The sequence below is a fragment of the Sander vitreus genome, chromosome 17, assembly GCF_031162955.1.
Source record: "Sander vitreus isolate 19-12246 chromosome 17, sanVit1, whole genome shotgun sequence".
NCBI classification, from domain to species: Eukaryota; Metazoa; Chordata; class Actinopteri; order Perciformes; family Percidae; genus Sander; species Sander vitreus.
In genome coordinates this window covers 20,414,831-20,420,422 of record NC_135871.1, presented here as the reverse complement: position 1 = coordinate 20,420,422, position 5,592 = coordinate 20,414,831, and positions in this window count along the sequence as shown.

The window sequence follows — 5,592 nt, the reverse complement described above, 5'->3', positions numbered from 1 at the left end:
GGCTTGTCTCCGAGCTGGAGATGCTACTGTCACATTATCATAAAGAGGTGGAGCCTGGGTATATTCTTAGAGAGTGAGAGACACATTTACAGAGAGGGAGAGAGAGGAAAGGGAGACAGCAAAGATTAGCCTACATAAACTTTGGATAAGCCTATTTATGAACGCCTAACGACACTTTAATATTAATGCTTCTGATCAATCCGTCTTCTTTAAACCTTCATGGTATCACTGTAATCGTTTGTGACTAATAGTTCTATAATTGCATTATCTTTGAAAAAATATGGCTTGATTAGCCTACTGTAGTTATTTGTCTTGAAAGCAAATATTCTATATTTTTAATGCTAATGTGGATACCACCAGAGAGACTTGAATGAAGACTTAGGCTATAAACCAAATATAAAATCACATCAGTTTACACAGAACTGTTATAAACTGTTTAATTTAATGACACTACAGCTGGATAAGCAAAAAGCCTTAAAGATGTTTTGCCTTTGTTCAAGTAATTAATGTTGCACCTCATTTGCCATTGTTTTGTCATTATTTTAACTATTGTTTGCACTCCATACCATCATGATGTTAAATCAACAAATCTGAATCTGAATTTGAATCAAAAGGATCCAAAATGACTCTAACCAGAGAGATGAGAGACTGTACAAAATCTCATATGGGTAATAACCTTGTCTTGACAAATTGACCCCTTTACCTTTTCCCTGTACCGTTTCCTCATCCAGCCCCCCCCCCACACACACACACACACACACACCATTTACATATGGAGCTTGCAGTTCTTTCAAAGTGGCTTTCACGGAACATTGTGCTGATAATGATCTTGGTCGTGAGGGAGAGAGAGACACAGATCTCCAGAGACTATCTCACCATAAGACAAGGGGGAAGAGGATAAAACTCAGACTGTACTCCAACTCAAAGGACTTTAACACTCTTTTCCTCCCAACCCCCTCTCTCTCTCCAATAAGCCCTCTTGTGTTTTTTAATTGGCAGAAATTAATCTTTAGGATGTAGATGGTAGATTTACATTCATTAAAAGTCAAGAGAGGAAGCCAGGCTTGATGCTAATCAAATCTGCTTAATTATGCTTAACATGAGTATCTCCAGGGGAAGCGAGAGAGAGAGAGGGAGAGAGAGAGATAGCTAACTCGAACTTTTTACTTTTTGCCTTTGATAACTCCTGCTGAGTATGGCCTTTTCCTTGCCAAAAAGAAATGTCACGACTCTCTTTCTCCATCTGTAGAAAATACACAGATAAAGCCATCAGTGTTAAGCAGAGCTGATTCATGTAGTAAATTCCCACCTTTAAGTGTTTAATATAGTGAAACGTTCAGTTTTAACCCCCTGCTGCAGTGTACTGCAACTTTTTAGGCTTGTGTCGACATCTGATAATACATTTAGTGATATATTATGAGCCTACAAAAGGTGGCATAAACAAGGACCTGATGAGTAATATGTCAGCCGGAATAAATTATTTGTGATAATAACCTTAGATGCTATAGGTTTTGTTTAATTTTTTTAATTTGTTTAGGTTCATCCACAGTCTGCTAAGCAACCACAGTGTTTTAAGAGAACCCCGTTAGCATTAGGTTGCAGGATGCTCTGTTGGGAAGTGACTTTGTCTCACAACAGGAAGGTCACAGGTTTAATTCCTACAGCAGCTATTGTGCTTAAACTCCCATGACATGAAACAATGAACCGATACTTACTGCAAAATTTCCAGTTACTGAAGTATAACATTACAGTGTACTATACAGAGGAGAAGAAAGAAACTAAATCATACTGAAACTGTGATATCAAAGTAAAACTTCACAAATTTTACACATCAAAGTCTGTTTACAGGTCTTGGGGAGTACTATTGCATATGTGAAAAAAGTTGCATAAAACCTTTTGTGGCTCCATAGAAGCTGTGTTAAGTCTGATAAAGTGTTTCAATTGATGTCACTTGAGTCAACAGCAGCTTGAACTGAAGACTAGATTAGATTAGATTAAACTTTATTGTCATTGTGCAGAGTACAAGTACAAAGACAACGAAATGCAGTTTGCGTCCAACCAAAGTGCAAAAAAAGCAGAACAGTGCAATTTGATATTCAAGTACAGACAGGTGGTGCATACAAGTTTGAAATGAAAAAAAACAAAATGTCATTCATTTTTTTTATTATTTATTTTTAAGATTTGTTTTGGCTTTTATTTCAAGGGACAGCTGAAGACAGGAAAGGGGGAGAGAGAGGGGGGATTACATGCAGCAAAGGGACGCAGGTCGGACTCGAACCTGGGCCACTGCAGTAACGGCTGAGCATTATTACAGGGGGAGCACGCTCAACCTGGTTAGGTACTAGGTAGCCCCTCTTGAATCTGACAATGTTGTAGAGTTTAATGCTAAACTCTTTAAGTACTTTAGGTTTCTCTTTTTCAGACTTTGCAGGCCTATCTATCATGACTGAGCCAGATCTTGTCCTGTGCAAGATACAGTCATGAAACTTTACGTATGTGTATTTGACGAGTTTAAAGATGACTGTGGTCTGAAGCTAGGTCGTCGTAATGTCCCTGACACAAGGTTTGTGGGCCAAAGAATGACGTTATCACGCCTTTCACGTCCTGCGCGAAGGCTCCAAAAGTTGCACCCCTGAATTTTTGTAACTAGGCCTGCGCTGTGCTTTACATTTCAACATGGATGGCTGCGAAGACTGGCAGAGCAAGTTCGCCTGTAACAACATCTGATTCTTCATGTAGAGACCACAGGGACAGTCAAATGGCCTTAAAGGTCCAATGTGTAGGAATTTCTCCCATCTAGCGTTGAGATCATATATCGCAATCAACTCTCTCGCGCCACGCAGTTCACAATACGTATTACAGCTACGGTAGCCTTCACGCTTCAAAAAGCCGGTCTCTTGCTCTTTTCAATATCCTTTTTATTTTTCTGGGCGAAGAAGAAGACTCCTGTTCCTGAAATTTGGATTTTGAATATGTGTGGTCCTCCATGTTTCCTTCTTCAAACTTGCCGGGGCCGGGAAGCTACGATACCCATTAGCAGCATTAGCAGCACCTGTGAGTTTATCATGTGACAGCGAAAACGTGAAAGGCAGAGCAGTATGTCCTGTATGTACCTTACCAGCTAACGTATTTCAAGATGGCGCAAGAATATGGAGCGTCTACCCCAGTTCATGCGAACGCAAATGTAAAATTCCAAGCCAAAAGGAATACTTGGAATTGGTGGTGGTGGTAAATATTCATGAAAAAGGACAAGTTTGTGAACGGGCAACACAGATTTTGAAAATGAACAACTAAACACGTTACACACTGGACCTTTAAATACGTGGCCTGCACTACGGTGTTGTGTGCGAGTATAAACAAAGCTTGAGCAAGGGCACTACAGGAAGGTGGGTAGGAAGTAGGAAAGCCCCCCCACCCCCCACCTACTTTACGCCCGTGGCCAAATTAGGCAACGTGGCTGGTGTGATCCCATCGCAAGATAGTCTCTAGTTTATAATTTCTTTGATTGCTATTATTGCTCCAATATAGTGTGATTTTTGTCTTGATTCATGTTATTGTATCATACGTATAGTCTATTAGTTTGTTGTTTGAATGTTTTTAGAGGAAATAGATGAGACCACTGTTTGCCATTTTTTGTATGTTTCGATCTCAGGTAGACTTACTGATTAAATTAAAGATTCAACAGTCAGATCCCAAGGGAGTCACCCCCCCCCACCAATGTGCTTGCAACAGATTATAATCTGGTTTAGACACCCTTTCCTTACCATTTTTACTGTCTGAGAAAAATACACCCAGCCTCCTTAAAGAAACTAAATCTAGCTACAGTTTTTCTGTTTTAACAGTTCATATTTATCTTGCCATAGTGCCTTCATGAGCCAAAGAGACATAGATAATGCTCATGTTGTGTCGCTTGTTTGTAAGCCAAGCTTTGGTCCTTTCCACATGTCTGTTTTGGCCAGTGAGCAGCAGAAGCATGAGGGAAATGTGTAGGTGGTTAGATCAGCCGATGAAGTGTAAATACCACTCAATCTGTTCTTATTAGAGAAGTAAAACATACGAATCCCTTCGCCTCTATTAAAGATGCCCCAGGGTCCTGGTTAAGCGCGTGTGAGCGTGTGGTTGTATATGTGGCTGTGTCAGATAGAAGGAGGGGGTGACAGAATGATGTTTTGGCATTTGTGTCTGCAGAGGGGATCTGAAATGCCACCACCATCAACGCTGTTTAATTCTCAGAAACACACTCTTAATCTGAACAGACAATCCGTTCCGACAGCCACTGCTATGGTTCAAATCAACTTGGAGTGAAGGGTGTGTGTGTGCTCTTGTGAGTGAGAGTGTATGTCATTGTGTTATGGTATGTGATTAGGTGTCTGTGTGTGTGTGCTCATCTCTGAATGTGTGTGTATGACCAAGATATCACACATCCATTCTACATTCCCCTATGATAATGTGGATTGATTATGGATATGATAATGAGAGGCCGGCACGGCGTCGCGACCTTCACAAGGTCTAATTGAAACAAGCGTTGGTCCTCCGAAGCACTTATCAAGTCACACAGCACATCATTAATCACGGAGAATACAAGCTGTCACTGTGACACACATGCATGCACACACACACATTCTCTATTTTTCTGTTTTTCTAACATACACACACTCTCTCTCTCTCTCCTGACTCTTCTCTCCCTCGCTTTCTTTTAAACACACACACACACACACACACACACACACACACAATGCAAGCTGTCACTACAATATGCCTGGCATTGTCTTCTTTTAAGGAGACTGGACAGCTAGTCCACCCTCCATCTCTATTTTCTACACGAAAAGTTGAAGAACAAACAGGCTGTTGGAGTTAAACCTTAAAAAACAAACAGAAAAAAAACAAGAGAGGGAATATTAAAACAATTCAACAAACACGAACAGCTGTTCACTTCACCCAAACTCGCCTGAATTAACTCAAGTTGTTTTACTACCTGCTTTTATTGGAAGACAATTTAACAACCAAATATGATTCCAATGTCTGATTAAGGCAGCATATGGTGCCTACCTGTTAAACACATGTTCAACACCCGCTTTACGCCTCAGTGAGCCACTCGAATAAACTAATAAGACCAATATCATATTAGTCATTACATAGTCCAACACACAAAATTCCAATCTGATAAAAAGGTGGTTTCATTATCATCATAGGGAAAACACAAGGGAGTTTGCACGCGCTGCGTCGATGCCATCACCAACTTCGTTAATTGTTATTCAATTAACTGCTTTTGTTAATGAAACCAATTAATACTTAAAAACAAGCAGGGAGATATATGATTATTATGCATCTATGCAGAAGACAGCTAATTACAACTGTAAATCAATCAATTCTACATTAATCAGCTTGGAAAATGTCCAAAAATAACAAAGTCACTAAAAGACTTTGGAAGTTTTTATCTTTTTTAACATATTTTGATTGCCAAGCCATTATCCTGTCTACTGATTGTTAACGATCCTTTAAAGAGTTTATGATCCAATATCCTTGCTGTGAATTTAATTGGGACCTAAATAGTATATCTTACGGTGTTAAAGTGTGGCCTCTGTATGTGAT